At 34.8% G+C, this 18,857-nt stretch overlaps 2 protein-coding genes across 2 annotated transcripts in view; one reads left to right on the forward strand and one right to left on the reverse strand.

Annotated features, from left to right (window-relative positions):
* LOC148954218 (prostamide/prostaglandin F synthase-like) overlaps window positions 1–18,857 on the reverse strand; it is a 516,813-nt gene that overhangs the window by 114,596 nt on the left and 383,360 nt on the right. The gene's annotated exons all lie outside the window — the stretch shown is intronic.
* Window positions 17,416–18,857, forward strand: part of LOC148954221 (uncharacterized) — a 29,102-nt gene continuing 27,660 nt past the window's right edge. The window contains exon 1 of the mRNA XM_089086983.1: window positions 17,416–17,489. The gene's annotated coding sequence lies outside the window, so the exon portion shown is untranslated. The remainder of the gene's footprint in view (window positions 17,490–18,857) is intronic.

The following is an 18,857-nucleotide window of genomic DNA, read 5'->3' on the forward strand; positions in this document are numbered from 1 at the left end:
GACTTCTGGCAACGGAACAAATTTCTATATTTTACGCAAATCTGGCCACAAATATCACAATTCCTGCTTCTCAATAACATGCCATGGTTATAATACAACTCTAAGACTGCCTCAACAGTAGAAAATTGAATGATACCACCACAGAAATTTATTTCACAAAAATTGCAAGACATATCTCAATAATTGTCATTTACAGACTGAAGCTGTAACTCGTAATATCAATTGCAGCTTTAATAATCGTTTTATTGTTAAACAGGGAGAATAGTCAAACAAAGATAACAGTGAATTGGGTTATAAATATATTGGAAAGATAGGTCAACTTAGTATGCATTTTTCCTGCATTTGAAATAGTCGTTTCTTAACAGATGCAGATATCCTAGTGTTGAGCCTATATGGTTGACCCAAGATTCAGCTTGTTTAGTCACAGGTTGCATAAATTTAACTTTGGCAGAAATTTTGAGTTTGGGGGGAAGGGGGATTTCAAAAATATCTTCCCATAACATAATTTATCCTCTAAAGTTGATTCTGATGTTTGTAGTGCTCTATGTCTTAGCGCTTTATAAATATTTTAAAAAGCGTCTAAAGTAGAATTTTGGAAAATTTTGAATTTGGGGGGAAGGGGGATTTTCAAAACCTCTTCCCGTGATATAACGTGTCCTCTGAAGTCGATTCTGATGTTTTTAGCACTCTATCTATTAGTGCTTTAGAAATATTTTAAAAGCTTCTAAAGTAGAATTTTGGAAATTGTTGAGTTTGGGGGTAAGGGGGATTTTAAAAACCTCTTCCCGTGATATAGCATGTCCTCTGAAGTCGATTCTGATGTTTATAGCGCTCTATCTGTTAGTGCTTTAGAAATATTTTAAAAGCTTCTAAAGTAAAATTTTGGAAAATTTTTAGTTTGGGGGGAAGGGGGATTTCAAACATATCTTCCAATAACATAATTTATCCTCTAAAGTTGATTCTGATGTTTGTAGTGCTCTATGTCTTAGCGCTTTGGAAACATTTAAAAAAGCTTCGAAAGTAAAATTTTGGAAAATTTTGAGTTTGGGGGAAGGGGGATTTCAAACACATCTTCCCATGACATAACTTGTCCTCTTAAGTCGATTCTGATGTTTGTAGCCCTCTGTGTCTTACCTAGATCCCAGCACCATGCCGGCGCATCAACCAAACGCCGCCAACGAGAGGCTCGGTTGACCGCCACTGAAGTGTCACAACGTCGCTGGCGCGCCGCCGGAACAGGCGGCGGTGTTTGGTTGACTTTGAATTAATTTCGCGGCAATTCGTTATTGCGTCAACCGCAAAGTCGGAGCTTTTCTTTCTCGTGTGGTTTAAGTATTTCGTTTTTCCTGATTAGAAATCAAGCAGGGCTTTCACTATTCCCAAATTTTCGGGGATTTCCCTGGATATTTATGTGCCATCCCAAGAAAAATTTGGTTCCCGAAATCCCCAAAAATCATCCAATCATGTTGCCACACCTTGTGATTTAACACTAGTGACTATCCCTGCCAAATATTACTTTGTATACCATAATTCTTCACTACTCTCTTGTACGTTAATTTTCGTCTCTTGTGTTACTTTGCATATAAACCAGACAGATATAATTGCAATATACACGGCTCTTCATATGCTGACAAAAGTATCGTCTTTATGAGATTAAATAATAAAAACAAGTTTGTTTTTTTTAACTGAAAGTAAGGAGCGACATTAAAACTTAAAACAAACAGCAATTATACCGTATATGAAAGGGACTGTCCCCTCCTCCATGCCTCACTCTTTACTCTACTTTAGCGTAAAGAGCTAAGGGTTGAGGAGAGGACAGCCCCTTTCATATACAGAATAATAATTGTTCATTTTAAGTTTTAATGTTGCTCCTTACTTTCAGTTAATAAAACTTGTTTTTTATTTAATTTCTGAACACTTTTTAACTAATGTTGGTTTGATTTTGGCTCACAGTGCATTAAAAATTAAAACACAATTGGCATATTAGTTTTGGCAGGTTTATTCCAGATATGAAGCGTCGCCCCTCTTCAATACCTTGCTCTTTGCGCTAAAGCTGTTGGCACTTTTAAAAAAGCTTCCTATTCTAATTAAAAAGCCCCTTTTTTCAGTTTTAGTAAACAGTCAAACTTTAGCGTAAAGAATAAGGTATTGAGGAGGGGCAATCCTTCATATATGGCATAATTTCTGTTTGTTTTTTGAATAATGCTGCTAAATCTGGCTCACCCTATCTGAAATATACCCCTCCCTCTCACGGAACTCCTCCATAGAAATTTCATCCAACGTAAAGTGCACCTCCCCCCGTCAAATTCCCTCCAGACAATTCTTTCCTTGCTAAGAATCTCCCCTCTCTGTAAAATTGCTTGTGGACAACTCACCCTGAAAAATTCTCCTTAGCATTATGTCGTTGGAATTAGACTTAAATATATATATTGGTTTCTTGGCCACTCTAGAAATGTCCCCTTCCGTGGAAATTATTTCCCAGAAAACAAAACGCACAGGAAAAAGCCCCTGGAACATCTCCAAATAAAAAATTTGATAAAGAGAATGTAAAACAATTAAAAAGAATTTCATGCAGTAATTCCATCAATACTCCCCAGGGTAACATTTTGTAGAAAATATTCATTCATTTGAAATTCCTCTCCAAAAGGAAAATACTACCCTGAAAACCCCACCTCCCTCACAGCTTTCCTCTGAGCTATGGTGTATCTCTGCACCTTTAAATGTTTTATTGAGAGTCTATAATTAAAAAAAATCCATGCTAGTGTTTCAATAGACTCGACAGACGCTTTAAGAGTGCATGGACCGATAAAAATAAAAATGTCTTCTCATAACATAAATTGTCCTCTAAAAACAATTTGGATTTTTTACTGGTCTTATCTCTTGTCAAATCCTTTCCCTAACTAATATTTTAAATGGCTTGCTTATCAACGTACTCTTCTACCCCATTGCATTTGCATTATACCCTTAAAGCGGCTATGATAACTAAGTTCTGATATCACAAACGGGTATCATAAGCAGGTCAGCTATATAGTAAATAAGTTTAAAGAGATGAATGTTAAAGGAAAATAGGATTTTGGAATATGTTTTAATGAACAAGGTTAAAAGCTGAAGTTGTGTAAGGTAAGCAGTGATTTATAATTATGATTGTAATATAGGATGAGATGTGAGATAAAACAACTAGTAATGTGCAGTAATTTACCATTATATAGAGGGGGGGGGAAGGAGTGGAGGTAGGTACTTCAAAGTACCTTCCCGTGACATACCTTAGCATCTAGATCCATCCCTGAAAGTCTCATTTTCCTAACCTAACCCCTTCCCAAGATAGCCAAAAGTAACTAAAGTAGAATTTTACCCCTTTTTTTTATGCTGATTACAAAAATAATAATCATTTATATCGGAAATGAATGAAAGCCCCTCCCCCCCCCTATATCGACGATACCTACCCTAACCCGGAATTGGCCGAGATAGGGGGGGGGGGCTGAAATTCATTTCTGATCGAAAAACGTCTTAAATTTGTAATCAGCATAAAAAAGGCATCAAATGGTTTATTCACTTTTGTCCTAACTCAATAATATGATTTCGTAGATATTGACCAAATGTTCATGGTAAGTCTTGTTGGGCCTTTTTTCTTATTTGTATCCCTAGGCTAGGATATGCTTTGATAAACTTTCAGCACTCTGAAAGCAATGCTATGAAAAATGTACTCAGTTATTTTTCTACAAAGACCTGAATAAAAACTAGCCTAGCTCAATCTGATCTAGGTATGGTCAGGTATTCTAACCTTTGAATGTCTTGATAAATGCTCTTTGGCTGTGCCTTTTCAGCACTAAACCAATTATTGGAACTATGATTCTCAAATGAAAGAGATTTAAGATCATAGAGAAAAAAAAAATAAAGACTTTAAAATAATATGTTTGGTTATGTAGTAGTTTTATAAGGGCTTCCTTAGGGATATATCCAGGATCATTAAGGGAAGACAAGTTGCATTGTCAGAAACACAAACATGATATATGAAAAGAACATAAAACAAGGAATCCAAAAATATGTTTTAAGTCTATTAAGCTGTTTTCTCCTATCAAACTACTGATCTATAATGCTAATTTGTATCCTAGGCTTCTGCCATTTTTCATGATTGGATTCATTATGGTCTATTTGAGGCTAAATATTTTTTCTTCAAATGATAAAATTGTACAATATGACCTTAAATTTTGATTGGAAATAAGTACAAAAGCATTACAATCCAAAATAATCTTTATAGCCTAGGCAATAGGGTATATATTTTAAGTTTACAACAACACTTTATTTACATTTCTAACATGTGGAACTTGTATTTAAAAATAGTTTTTAATTTTAGAAGTGGTTTAACTTTTTTGAGGGAATTCACTACAAACAGCATATTAACAGTAGGCTACGGTAATTTTATCTGTTGTAATTAAATACATTTAGATGGATTTGTTGACACAGAAAGATAGGTCTATATCAATTATGAAACTTTAGTAAGAATATAAATAAATGATGAAACCATTTTGTACAAAGATTTGAATGACACAGTTAGATTATCTTTCTTATCAACAAAGTTTTTGAATTATAGGAGGATATGCTGAGAGTAGTAATATATTTTTCCTCTTTCCTTGTATTGTTCCACTTACTGTTGGCATAATTTCTGTGTTTAATATTGTGACGAAATTAATAAAAGTGCATTTGGTAAAGTCTGAAAGTAATGGTAAACAAATTAAAATGTACTCAGTTATTTTTCTACTAAGATCTGAATAAAAACCAGATTAATCAGACCTAGGTATTCTAACCTTTGAATGTCTTTGATAAATGCTCTTTTGCTCTGCCTGTTCAGAACTAAACCAATTATTGGAACAATTATCCTCAAATGTAGGAGATTTAAGATCATAGAAAAAAAAACTACTTAATAGAAATTTTATAAGGGATATCTTATGGATATATCCAGGACCATTAAGGGAAGATAAGGGGCATTGTCAGAAACACCAACATGATATATGAAAAGGACATACAACATGGAATTTCAAAATAATTTTTTTTTAAGTTTATTAAGCTGTTTTTTCTTTTCAAGCTTGTAATCTATAGTGCTACCTTTCATCCTACTGCTATTTTTCATGATCGGGTCCAATATAAGCTATTTAAGGCTAATTGTTTTTTCTTAAAATGATAAAATTGTACATTATGAGCTAAACATTGATTGGAAATAAGTACAAAAGCATTGCAAGCCAAAATAATCTGAAAAGTTTTGTTTATAGCCTAGGCAATAGACTATATATATTAATTTTACAGCAATACTTATATTTACATTTCCAACATGTGAAACTTGCATTTAAAAATAGTCTTTAATTTTAGAAGTCGTTTAGCTATTTTCGGGAGAATTCACTAAAAAGAGCATATTCACAGTAGGCTACAGTAATTCTTTCTGTGGTATCTAAATACATTTAGATGGGTTTGTTGACCCAGATAGCCTATGTCAACTACCAAATTTAGTAAGAACATAAATAAATGATGAAATAATTTAGTACAAAGATTTGAATGTTGCAGTTGGATTATCTTTATTATCAACAAAGTTTTTAAATTATAGCAGGATATAGTATATTCTTTAAAAATTGTGATAATTTACTTCTCCTATCCATCTCCCTATTTTCAGATATACTGAGAGTAGTAATATCTTTTTCCTCTGTTCTTTTATTTTTCCACTTGCTGTTGGCATAATTTTCGTGTTTAATATTGTGAAGACAGTAATAAAGGTGCATTTGGTAAAGTATGCAGAGCCTATTGTGATATGTACCTTTGTCTAAGAGCCTAAAAGAGATGTGGATATCCTTGTATCTGCTTTTTCCCCTTTTTCTGTATAGAAACTGAATTTCGACTGAATTAGGATGGCTGGGCTCAAATTTTGAGCCCAGCCAGCCCAAGGATAAGTTATCCCCCTGCTTTTAACAAGTTTACCCCCTTTAAATCAAAAACTAACACAGTTATAGAGACTCATCATGCTTTATTTGCTAATATTGTACATTTTGATTGCAAAAACATATAATAACTAAAAAACTGATTTATAACACTTTACAAATCTTTTACCAAACACAAACAACATTTTCTCAGTATTTTTCCCAATTAAGCTGCAATAAAAATTGGGCTATAAAATGAGTATGTTTAAAGTTGAAAAGTTGAAAAAACTAATATTGTATATTTTGATTGCAAAAACATATAATAACTAAAAAACTGATTTATAACACTTTACAAATCTTTTACTGAACACAGTACAAAAAAAAAAAAACACGCAGAAACATGCATCTTGCTCTTTTCCCCAAAAAATTCTTATTTCCAAAACAAAAAGATTTTTTGTAAGCTACCCCAGTAAGGCTTTGTTTAACTATCTTCAAGGACAGTTGATAGATATTATTTCAGTTAGTACAGTAACAAATGTTTTGTTTTTGAATGTAGACAAAGTGCTTGTTTAAAAAAATTAAATTTGAGACACAGTATGTTTTCCTTCTTTTCCAATTGAGCCTAGACTTTCTATGGTCTAGAAAATACTTATTTTGGTGCTCCATAGAATTTATTAGCTATGAAGTTCTTGCTACTGAGGAGAAAAATCAACAACATTTTTTCAGTATTTTTCACAAATAAGCTGCAATAAAAATTGGGCTATAAAATGATTATGTTTAAAGTTTAAAAGTTGAAAAACCTAATATTGTATATTTTGATTAAAAACATATAATAACTAAAAAACTGATTTATAAGACATTACAAATCTTTTACCGAACACAGTACAAAAGAAAAAAAAACGCAGAAACATGCATCTTGCTCTTTTGCAAAAAAAAATTCTTTTTCCAAAACAAAAAGATTTTTTGTAAGCTACCCCAGTAGGGCTTGGTTTAACTATCTTCAGGGACAGTTGATATAGATATTACTTCAGTACAGTAACAAGCGTTTTGTAATTAAATATAGGCAAAGTGCTTGTTTCAATAAATTAAATTTAAGACACAGTAAGTTTTCCTTCTTTTCCAATCAAACCTTGACTTTCTATGGTCTAGAAAATATTTTTTTTGGTGCTCCATTGAATTTAGGAGAAAAATCAACAACATTTTCTCAGTATTTTTCACAAATAAGTTGTAATAAAAATTGGGCTATAAAATGAGTATGTTTAAAGTTGAAAAAGTTAGTAATAATTGTTATTTTTTCTAGTTACTGAACTTATGAAAAGATGGGGAAACTTGAGGGACCGTTATGTTCGTCTAAAGAAAAAAGGGAGATCTCCTCCAAGTGGCGCTGGTGCATGTGCAAGCTTAAAGCCAGATGAACTAAAGCTTGTGCAAAGAATGAATTTCTTTTCTGAACACATAATTGAAAGGAAACGTAAAACAACAGGAAATAGTGATCAAGATAAGAACATTTCAGGGAAAATTTATTCAGAGCAAACAGGAAGTGTCTGTAGTGAGAATCCTTTGGACTGTACTACAAGTATTTTTGCCATTTCTCCTGATACGGATGTTTCAGAGGCTCCAGTTAGCAGCCAACAAAATAACTATTATGATGTGAATGACATTAATTTTATCGCATCTAGTGCAGAAAATACTATCAACAATACGGAAACAGATATCCCAATTTCCGAAACTTATAGTAGGCAGCAAATATATGCATCTACAAGCCAGAATGAAAATCAGAAAAGAAGAAAAACTGGGCCTGGAGATCAGACAGATCTGAAAGAAGCCCTTGCTGGTTATTTTAAACAGCGAACAATTGAAAAAAAAAGATAAGCCAGGTGAAGATCAGCATGATCCAGAGTAGTACTTTCTTCAATCACTTTTACCCCATCTAAAAAAAAGTACCAGAGGACTCAAAGTTAGAGTGCCAGATGGAAATTATGAAAGCAATCAAAAAATTCATTTAATCATTCAGTGTATTTTCAGTTTTTTAGTCAAACTCAATAAAGCTTTTTCTTTTTCTCTTTGGTAAGCATTAAATTGTATGAAAAAATAGCTAGTAGGTCTAAAAAATAACAAATATTCCAGCAATGTAAATAATTAACAATAATAATACTAGTACCACAAAAAAAACATGATCCGAGAAAATAGTTCTAACATTTTTATGGTTTTGTTTTGAAATGTAGTAACTGTTTCTAGATTTTCTTCGAAAGAAAATAATCTACTAGCTAAATTAGGTATTTTAATTCAATTGGAGATGGCAAAAAAACAAGGTAAAGAGGCGCTTTTTAACATAAAGTAAATAAAAATGTGTAAAAAGGCATGCATGCCATGAAACTGTATTTAAATAGGAAACCATCAAAAATTTAGAAACTGCCATGCAATGCCCTTTCCCTTTGCCAGGGTACACTTCCAGAAGATGAAACTAAATATCTAGCCAGATTATCTCTAAGGCATTGGGAATTTCTTGAAGCATTATTGCTTCCAAACTGTCTGCCTTTGGATAAGACAGAGCTAGTTAAGGTTTCTCGTTGATCAGTCTGAGTTCCACGAGTCTGGACTAGAAAATTATGCAAACAGAGACAAGTTGAAACCAGTAATTTTGCATTTTCTGGCTGGAGAATAATCTCAGTCCAAAATATTCTAAACCTTTGTGCAAAAATACCAAATGCATTCTCAATTGATTGCCAGGCACTTGAAATTCTATAATTGTAGATTTTTTGCTCTTCTGAAAGCCTATTCCCAGGGTATGGGCGCATTATGTAGTCTTTTAAAGGGAAGGCCTCATCAGCAACAAAGTAATAAGGAAAGTTTTCATTAGTTCCTGGCAATGGGGTGGGGTCTGGAAGTTTAATTTGACCATTTTCTATTTTTTGACCAAATTTGGTCAAATTTTTGCCCGAGCAAATGTATGCGAACACTTGCATTGAACTGCACCTACTATATCATCTACAGAGTTGTTCGTGATTCTAGCTCCCTAATAACCCTTAATAAACAAATATATCCAGGAGCCCCTAAATTTCTGCGCTCGGCAAACCCTTAGTCAACTAATAAACCCTATGGCTACATTCTGTCGGATCTGAATCAGGAGACACCCGTGTAACTGCGTGTAGTTAAATACGTTTGCGACGGTAACATAACAGCATGTCTCCTGGTGAAAGCCCAACAAATCTCTTAGTCAGTCTCATGACACTGAAGAAACTACATGAAAATAGGCATTTGTTTTCAGTTCTAAGCACTTCAAAACCTCTGCTTTGGAAAGCCATACTCAAACATGGTATTGACAATGATTTCATTAATCTAATATCTGAACTTTGTTTAAATTTGATCGAGGGCAATGTCCAACTGTCAGAAGTAGTTAAGCAACAGGCAAAGCAACATCGTTCCATTGTACGTACATTTGCCTCTAAAAAGGAAGTAAGTGATTTTAAAAGGAAAAGACTTCTTCAGGCGGGCGATAGCTTTTTCACACTTTTACCGCCAATAATTGCAGGATTTCTAAACAGTTTTTTCTTGTGAGAATGGCCAAACCCACTAAATTGACTCCAACAGACCTCCCTTTCTCGCCAGTGGAAAACTTTGAGAGCAATCTGAGTAAATTCCTTGACAATGAAACTATTGAGGATGATAAAAAACTGCTTTTACTTCAAGATGCACTTCGCCGAGTGGACAAACATAAGTCCTATCGGTCGAAGCCCACTGCTGCTGCTGGTATTGATCCCAAAAAAGAATCATCTCCTCAGGATTCTGCTGCTGGAAAACAATTAAAGAAGGCGGAATTGAATTCAATTGTATTGAAAATTGGAAATCTAATGCCCAACTCATATCGTGAACAAATTAAACGACTCCTAACCTATCTAATGAAAAGTGGTCAAGATCATATTCGACTTGATAGGAATGGGAAAGGGATTATAATTTAGGGCAAGAGCTATAATCTACTTGATTTAATCTATGACATGGTTACAAATCGTAAAGGACTATTATCATTTGACGCTCATCTATACAATTTTCTAAATACATTAAACTTCCCCAAAAGTCTTATTAGCAATAGACAAATTCTAAAAAAATTAAATGAACATGCATCATCATCATCATCAACATTGACACCATTAAAATATGAACATGAAGAAGAAGAAGAAGAAGATTCTAAATCAATCTTGGAAAATACTAGCACACCTAGTGGAAAAAACTTGACAATGGCGGCGAGGAAAAAGCGAAAACGTTTCATGTCACCATCACCATCCAGTATACAAAAGGGTAGTGGAAGTTACACAAAGTGTTTACGTTCAAAATAGTAGAAGTTCTGAAAGGTGCTAATGAAAATATTGGCGAGTGGGGGAGTTTAAGTTCCTCTACCTCTCTTTCCAAAGTCATCGGTTGTCACACTAAAAGTGTCAAAGAATCTCTAAAAAAAATATTAAGTTACACCGCTTAGATATCATAGGCTTCGTGCCAATCAATATCAAAAAAGTACAGCCCTTTACCCATCGCAAATTATGCGAGCACATGTCCTGATTTTAGGTGAGATTCAAAGACGACACAATACGCAGTACAAGTACATTCTATTTGCAGTCAGTGTTCTTAGTCGCTATGCATATGCAACTCCATTGCGATCAAAGAGAGGTGTTGAAGTTGCTCAGGCCGTTGAAAGTATTCTCGAACAGGATTCATATAAAAAAATTCAAACGGATTGCGGTAGCGAATTTTTTAATCCCCATGTTACAAAAGTACTAGAGAAATATAATACACTGCTTTGTCATAGTCCTATAAAGGCTGCATTGGCCGAACGATTGATAAGAATTATTCGACTTTTAATTTCAAGATATTGTACATTGAAAAATACACCGGCGTTTATTCATGATCTAGATAAAATCATGCTGATCTATAATCAAGGACCTCATCGATAATTGTCCAACTCTACACCAACGGAATTTCATCATTCTGATCACGATATAATTAAAACTTTCCTTAAACAGCATTCCACTGAAGTGATTTTCAAGAATAAAAATATAGTCAATGTTGGTTATAGAGCCCAAATTAATGGGGCAACTAATGTTATTGAAAAGGGGAATTACTTCTGGTCCATACTAGTGTTAATAGTAGCATAAATCCTAGACGCTAAACCCATAACTTATCGCCTGCGTAATACCAAAGATGAAGAGATTCTCAGTGGCTTTTATGACTATGAACTACAAAAAGTTAAAAATAATAGTGCAATCTATAAAATTTAAAAAATAATAAAGACTCGTACTCGCAGGGGTAAGAAACAGTTACTTGTTCAGTGGCTAGGATACAAACCTGATTTTAATTGTTGGATGAGTGTTGAAAGCATTAAAAATTCCCCGTGATTTTTATGTAACTTTCATGTCAAACGTTTCCGATCCTCTCTACAATGACATGAATGCGACAAGTGATTTTTGGACAAAACTATCCCCCACCATCAAATTTGACGGTGCATATGAAGTGGCCCTTGTCGACTGTATTCTCCAAAATACATATGACATCCTGAGAAAGAATCGTGTGTATGATATGAATGTTATACCATTCAATTGGACACTCTTTGCCGACTATGAATGAGTTGAAGCACTTAAATCTAGCGAATATCCACATGCCAAATTGAAATATATTGAATATGATAATATGGGAAATTTGTGTCTTACAGTCAATAGAAAAATCTCATATCGTAGGAATAGTAAGTTCCATTTTAATAATTTACTTGAACTTGATATGATTTAATTTACTTCACCTGTTGACACTGAGATAATTATTCTCAATAATAATCTGAGGGACTTTCGGGGCCTTAAATAGAATAAAATCAGTGGGAGAAATGCTGACGCCCTTTACGGGATGGATCAAGATATTTTTGCTGATTATCCACCTGGTTTTACCTAGGATTCTTGCATATTTCTCTATGCATCCTTTGTGGAATCGTCGAGACTCTGCAACTAAAAAGTCCCCCTCCTAACTGTTTTTGAACGAAAAACAACTCATGAACTTGTTCATCACTATAATATAAAGCATATTCAGTAGTTTCCTATAAAGACCTTGGATTTGGAATTCTGAAACTTAATACACAGACGTTAGTTGGGCAATCCTAAAGCAATAACAAAAGGCTTAGCAGTGATTACATGTCATTTTCGACCCATTGTCAACGACAGTACAATCACCTAAAATGAACAATAGGAGAAATCCATTTGTCTATCCCGATATCAATTGTTATGTTGGTGCTTTGAGTCCACGTCAAATCGGCAATGAATTGGACTACTACAAGGGTCATACTACAATGTCTGGCTATAGTCTTGGTAGCTGGTTTTCCAGGCTAGTTCGTTCTGCACTACCCCTTGCCAGAAAATATATTCTGCCTGCTGCATTAAATTTTGCTGCCTCCACACTACAGGACTGAGGGTAGGGCAAGAATTTCAAGGAGAGTGTTAAGGAAAACATTAGATCTCCAGCAAGAGCCGTTGGTGAGCAACTAAAATCTCGACAAAATGGGGAGGGATTGAAAAGGATGCGTTCGCGTCATTCACTCATCAGTCTCCACCCAGGGGGGAAGCGAAGGACATCAACAAGGACTTTGAGGAAAAAAACAACGAAGACGAATAAGCAGAAGAAGAAGAAAAAGAAAAAGATTGTTAGATCAAAGAAGGATTTATTCTCTTAAGATGACCCACAAGGAATCATATCCATCAATCAGTTCCTCATTGACTCAGTTCCTATTCAATGCTGAAAATGTTGATGTCAGTGTCAAGTATGGCTACTATGAACAATTTCATCCCCAACAACCCCTCTCGGAGAATATACACTTTCAAATATTTTCCAATGAAGACTATTTCATTGATTTGTCATCAACATTTATTGATTTAAATGTTGTGGTGAAGAAAAAGTCAGATAATACAACTCCAAATGCCGGCGATGGTCTCTCGTATGAAAACTGTATTCTACACAACCTATTCAAACAAATTAATGTTGTTTATTAATGGAACATTGGTGAGCCCTAGCAATAATTTATCAAACTATGCAAGTTACATACAATTTATGATGATGACACCAAAGGCTTACAAGGAGTTGAGAGGACAATCATTGGGCTATGAATATCGATCAGGTGTTGATACTGACGGTGAGTTGACTACTGCAGTGACCCAGGAGTATCATCTAGTTGGAAAATTAAATCATGAGATATTCAATATATCCCAATGGCTACCCCCAAATGTCAAGATTGACATAAAGTTACAGATGGCCCCATCAAATTTCATTTTGAGAAAAACACTTCCTGCAGCACCCGATGCAAATCTCATAATCACATCAGCAATTCTCCACGTTTAAAAACAACAGGTTATGAGCTCTGTTGCATTGGCAGTGGAAAAGCTAAAAGCCAATGGTAACAACATTAAACTTCTTGTCCCCCATACGATCACCAATCAACGTCACATTGCCACTGGTTCTCGTATCTATAGCGATTCATCATTTATCAATGGAGAAATCCCCTCAAAATTGGCTTTGGCCTTTGTAAAGAGTGGTAGTGCCGTTGGATCCTGGACTGACTCCCCCAACTATTTTAATTTTTTTGATATATCTAGCATTGTGTTCAAAGTGAATGTTATTCCACTGTACACTCTATCATTTTAAAAAAAATCCTATAGAACTCTGTACGAGTTGACCATGCAATCCCTAGATCATGACTACCAACTATTTGAAAATGGAATAATCGATTAAATGTTTTAAAAAAATCATGGGGTTATTGTTTTGGACTTGTCAGGGACTCAGGATATGAGTATAGTACGAACAGGGAATGTACGTTTAGAGTGTACATTTGCCGATGCTCTGACTGAGAGTATCACGCTAATATCACTGAGTCAAATTGAAATCTATTGGGAAATCACACCCGACGGCAGTGTTCTACTAGACCTAGCACCATGAACACAAACAAAATAATCAATTTATTTAGTATGGATCCATACATATCCCAGTACAAGTTCTATTGCATACCTTCGGACTTCATTGAAAAAAATTCCAAGTGTTAACAATACCCTAATCATTGTTAATAGCAGTCCATCGACTTTAAAGACTGGCCATTGGCTGTGCATCTTTCAAACAGCGAAGAATATTGAATTTTTTGATCCTCTTGGCCTATCGTATAAATTCTACGCTACATACATCAGCAACTTTATTGAAAGCAGTGGGAAAACCATTATTCAAAATCAACGAAGAGTACAGGATTTAACGACTAAGTCATGTGGATTTCATGCACTACTCTTTTTCTTGTTCAGTTGTCGTGGCTACACCTACAAGCAGTTTCTCAACATCTACGTTGACTTACCTCGATTGAACGACTCTAGTGGAGAAAATGCTTACAAGTTTATTTAATATTAGTTTTATTGCCCAAATAATAAAATTTTCTAAAAATTTATGTGACATTTTTTATTAATAAACAAAAACTTATATACATGATGAAACGACTTTTCTGCTTTTTATATTTTATCAACTACTAGGTATTTGCCGACAACGACTAGTGCAAATAGATTATCTGAAATCACAGTGTACTGATCCTGATGTACTGCAATGTCAGGGTCACATTTTCCACAGTAGAGTGTGACTTCACGCTTGTCATATCTCTTTGTATAGTCAATGACACTATTCTCATTCATTCTATAGAATTCACATTTTTCAATTTGCTTATTTGAAGTAATTTCACAAACAATGTCCTCAAGTGGCTATTCACATTCTGTCATAGGCAACAAAAAATCGGTGGATTTATAATGATAAAACCACTTGTCTCTACAAAAATTCCGTAGACACCATAATTCCTTGTTGTTCCAACAGTTGAATCGCTAGCCCAGTCCCTCCTCTACATACAGTATAAAACCACAGCGATACCAATCTCGTCGCAATAAACTGAAATCACGGTTAGAATTATTTCCAATAATACTGGGATATGTATTCTCCCACTGATTACATCTATCATAGTTACAATTGGAGCATAGGTGTCGTCTAGGGTGAAAGTCATAAATCTCTTCAAGGCATGAATTACAGCCTTTAATTTGTACTGCATATCCTCTATGCAATCTACACGGGTTGCATAATCTACACTTTTCGTCATACTCATCAATCATTGTGTCATTCTTACATGATGACCTGCTGACCAGTGTGCACATACATAACGGACATGTATGGAACATTTTGTCATGTGTTGACACTCTCACTGCCACAATGAAACTGAGCTAGCAACAACAAAAATTGTCTGGGATAGAGAGAGAGGAGTAAATCATCCTTGAGCACCATCTTTCTCATAAAAAAAAGTCCTAAATTTCTAAACTAATGTTTAAAAGCATATACACAATATCATTTTGCCGTGTCGTGATCAATATATCAATAAATTGTGTAAATGCATTTGGACCACGACGTAGAAACTTCATGCAATAGTCTAATGATCAAGAGCCAGTTTTCATTATATTGACAAGTATTCCCCGAGAAAATATCTTCCTTTGAATAGACAGCTTTAGAAAATCGTCATGTTGAATCAATCTTTTTTCCATAAGAAATAGATTCCCCATGTTTTACTCTTTCTGGAATCTATCCATTTTGTTTTGGTCCTAACACTCTCACAACCAACTACAGACTAACCAGAATTTTTTCTACTCTAAAAAATATACGCTAGTCTGCTGTAGAAAGAAAAAAATACCATTGATTTAGAAACAATTTTATTGAACATAATTACAATAATAATATTCACTGATGCATTTTGTTCTCATCGATATATTTCGATAGGACATCTAATGCTGACCGAAGTTTATTTATATGGAGAATATTCGCTTTTCCAGCAAAACATAGCTGCTCCTCCTGTTTAAATTTACTTAATGATATCACGTATCTAGCATACATAGTGTCCCATTCAAGACATAGTCTACAGCCAGTGGTTATTACCGCAGCCACATTGGGTACTCGTATATCGTTGCTGCTGTCGTCGGCTCCATCATTAATCTCCAATAATGTAAATGCACCACTCATTTTCCTCTAATAATATCCTCGCAAATAAACTATTCTCTTTGAATTCAATTCTCTTACTAATATGAATTGTAAAGAAAACTATTCTTTTTATTCAAATCCCAATCACCAATCAAGTTATACTCACTCTCTTTGAAAAGGTTTATATGCCCTGTAGAAATGTTTACCTATATGTCTCGTAGAAGTATAAGGCCATGTAAGGGAGTTCTGAATCTCTTTGAAAAGGTGTATACGTCTCGGCAAATAACATACAGATTGCTATATGTCTCGGCAAATTCAATATGTACAATCTACTAACCCAGAATGCATCAGAGTCTTTGGCCAGAAACATAGATGGAATAATAGTTGTTTTATTGACTTGGTCCTATCGGTTCAATACCTTGGTCCTACCTTGGACCTCCGTGCGGTTCAGTATAGAATTTTAAATTTTAGAGCTGAAGTCGTTAGCTTGTTAAATAAGTTAACTTCTACCCAGGGGTGTAGTTTGGAAGGGGCAAGGGGGGTAGTTGTCCCTCCAATTATGTAGCGAAAAATTATTATATACCCCCTGCTCCTTGAATATCTGGATATGGACCCCTCTCCCCCCCCCCCCCCCCAATAAAAATGCTGTAGATTCGCCCTTGCTTCTAACTCGACACTTGTTTATGTTTAAGTATTTCAATGAAAATTTGCTTACAGTACGTCCCCACATTGTCCACGGGGCAGTTTTATGGGGGTAAATATTTAGATCTATGGAAGCCGTTTTCTGCCAAATCAAAAACCAAGCCAATATTATTCTATTCACATTATGGGGTTAATAGGTAATCCAAGGTTTATAATTATTAGAATTGTTTACTTTTTTCGAGCTTTTTTAGGTATTAATTGTTATGGTGTTCTGCTGCAGATGTTTTTTCTGGACTCGAAGGTTAAATTAAATTGAGCGACAGATCCAGGGGTGATTTTAGATGAATGTATGCTCCCCCCTAAGGTCAAAAGTTGCACTAGTTACAGTTGTGGAGGAGTGAAAACTATCAATTGAAGAACTCAAGCTTTGCTGGAGCCCCCTCGCCAAATATTAATTCAGAATACTCCCTGGTCCTGATTAAATTCAAAAAAGCTTCAAGGATTTACGTGAAATTTTCAAGCTCTAAAAATAATTGTCAGACACAAAAAGAAGATATCAGAGAATTCCGTGTTGTTTTAGATTCTGTGTCAATTGGTATATACGTTACTGAAAAAAAGTTGACTCAAATTCATATCAATACTCACCGTCTGTTGAAGATGCAACTTTCAAATCTAAAAAAAAGAGAAAAAACGTGGAAAACCACTCATTATTAATACTTATTTTTGCATATTACTGCAATTAAGTCAAGATATAATAAATTGTAGTGGCCTGAATTTTTCCAAGCATAAGATCCGGATTAGACTGCCAACGGCACTACTTGATTACGAAAAATTTGGGATTTCATGATGCGACGCAATCAGTAACACTTCATGTTAGCCTGTTGCAGGCACTGTTCATACTCTTAGAAGGATTATATATTAGCAGCTGTTCTCGTTCAGGTACGCACATGCGTATTAATTATATATCTAGCAAGTAAGCAGGGGAATAGGAACTTGGGGCCTAGGTCAATATAGGTATTTTATGGGGCAGACCGAAAAAAAAACATTCAACGTTCTCTCCAATATAATAATAATTGCTGCTGCCACAATTGTGTCAAAGCCCACATCTAATGGGATGAGATATAACCCTGAGTTGTACAAAAAAGGTCGCTAATTTTTTAGTTGACCATCCTCTTTTGTGCTTACTTTTCATCAAAAGTTGGTTCATAGTAACAAAAACGACCAATTGGAAAAAAGTACATCAGTAAACTTTTTTATATAGCCTGGAGCTATGTGTGACATAGCCAAGGGCTAGGACTCTAGGGGGAGAGAGATGCGGTTGCGAAGGTAGTGATTATTATATTTGGAAATAGCACTCAATGAAGAACCTAACGGTGTAACAATTTTTTTCCTATCTGGCTTCTGCTCTATTATATCTGCGCTATCTGCTTTGGTTTCTTCTCACTCAAATCTCAGAATTTCCACACAACTTGATTATTTGGACGAACTCTTTTTTTCTATCAGTGTATGTGTACAGGGGTAGCAGTTCCCGAAAACATAGGAATAAAATTTTTTCAAATTTAGTAGAGATATAAAAAAGGTGTTTTAAAACCTAGTGGGGAATTTTGTTTGGTCAATATCTACGAAATCATATTATTGATTTAGGAATAAAGTGAATACACCATTCGATGCCTTTTTTTATGCTGTTTAAGAATATAATAAGCATTTCTATCGGAAATGAATTTCAGCCCCCCCCCCCCTATATAGGCTATACTTAACCTAACCAAACCCTGAATTGGCCTATATAAGGGGGGAGGCTGAATTTCCGATATAAATGCTTATTATATTCGTAATCAGCATAAAAAAAGGCATCGAATGGTGTATTCACTTTTGTCCTAACTCAATAATATGATTTCGTAGATATTGACCTTTTGTTTTATTTTCAATTACCACCACCCCTGTTTCCCTCCCAATCGGCGCCGCTGGATGTGTACATAGCTGTTCAATTCATATTAATCGTTCACGCTGCTTAACATAAACTACAGCTGTTCCGCAACTGTCTAGTTTCTGTCCTATTCTGAACTAGACAGTGTCATGACACATTTCGTAGCTTATTAGATTCACAAATGTCTTATGTTTTCTTAAAATATTTTTAGGGACTGCCCTTTCCTGACTTAAGAGAAAATTCTGCTCCCTTTTACCGAAAAACAAATTTCCCACTTTCTAATGAGGTAAGTTTTAATTAATTTGAATATATCCGTCTCCAGCATCAGATGTGGTTTCTTTCTAGTGAGTAACGAAGAAAATTACAAATGGTTATCCTGTGAC

The sequence above is a fragment of the Artemia sp. Qi Xiang Cuo genome, chromosome 3 (genome assembly GCF_049724085.1).
Source record: "Artemia sp. Qi Xiang Cuo chromosome 3, ASM4972408v1, whole genome shotgun sequence".
Lineage (NCBI taxonomy): Eukaryota > Metazoa > Arthropoda > Branchiopoda > Anostraca > Artemiidae > Artemia > Artemia sp. Qi Xiang Cuo.